This window comes from Chrysochloris asiatica, unplaced genomic scaffold (assembly GCF_000296735.1).
Source record: "Chrysochloris asiatica unplaced genomic scaffold, ChrAsi1.0 scaffold00133, whole genome shotgun sequence".
NCBI lineage: Eukaryota > Metazoa > Chordata > Mammalia > Afrosoricida > Chrysochloridae > Chrysochloris > Chrysochloris asiatica.
Window position 1 is genome coordinate 7,080,603 of NW_006408651.1, and position 1,297 is coordinate 7,081,899.

The following is a 1,297-nucleotide window of genomic DNA, read 5'->3' on the forward strand; positions in this document are numbered from 1 at the left end:
TTCCATGTGCACTGGAGAAGAAAGTATATTGTACTGTTGTTGGGTTGAATGCTCTGTATACATCTATGAGGTCAAGTTGGTTGATTGTGCTGTTTAGTTCCTCTGTAACTCTGTCGAGTTTCTTTCTGGTTGTTCTGTTCCTTTTTGAAAGTGGTATATTAAAATCTCCCACTATAGTTGTAGATATATCTATTTGTTTCTTTAATTCTAGTAAGGATTTCTTCATATATCTTGGTGCTTTTTCATTGGAAGCATAGATATTTATTATGATTATGTTGTCTTGCTCACTTGAACCTTTGATCATGAGAGTGTATTTCTTTATCTCTTATGCTAGTTTTTGTCTTAAAATTTATTTTATCAGAGATTAGAATTGCCACTCATCCTTGTTTATTGCAGTTAGCTTGGTATAATTATTTCCATCCTTTAACTTTTAGTCTGTTTTTGTCTTTGTGTGTAAGGTGTGTCTCTTGCAGGCAACCTATTGAAGGGTCTTGTTTTCTTCACTGGGGGTGCATTCATCCATTGACATTCAATGTAATTGTCAATAGGTATGAATTAATTGCTGCCATTATATTAATTTTTCAGTAGTGCTGTTCATTCCTTTGTTCTACATGCTTTCTTGTGTTGAGTTTGTGTTTTTTGTGCTATTTCTTGTTGTTTTCTTCTTAGTTTTCATGCTTGTTTGTTCTGCTTGGAAGTTCATTTTCATGGTAAGTTGTGAAGTATTAACTTTCTTTGGGGTTACCTTATAATCTATTAACTTTTCTCTCCATTTAAGAGAATCTATTATATCCTGTAATCTTCCTGACATCCTCACTACCTGGATCTCTGTTCCTACATTTATCCTTTCTTTGACGTTGAGATTATTTTGATCTTCGCTTGACCTCCCAGCTCCTTTGAATTTGTTGTAATTTTGTTCTGTTCTGAACTCTGCTGTCGACTGAATGTCAGGTGGTGTTGTCATGTCTGTCAATCTCTGGTTGTTGTCTGTTCTTGTTGGGTTTCAGTCCAAAGAACTCCTTTAGGATGTTTTGAAGTGCTGGAATGGTTTTGATAAAATCTCTTAGATTTTATCTTGAATATTTTGATTCCACCATTGTATTTGATTGAAGTTTTTCTGGATAGATGCTACTTGGCTGGCAGTTGTTTTCTTTTAGGGTTTTGTATATGTCTCCCCATTGCCTTCTTGCCTGCATGATTTGTGCTAAATGTTGTGTTGTTAGGTGCCATCAAGTTGGTACCTACCCAAAGCAACCTTATGCACAGCAGAACAAAACACTGCCCTATGCTGGGCCAA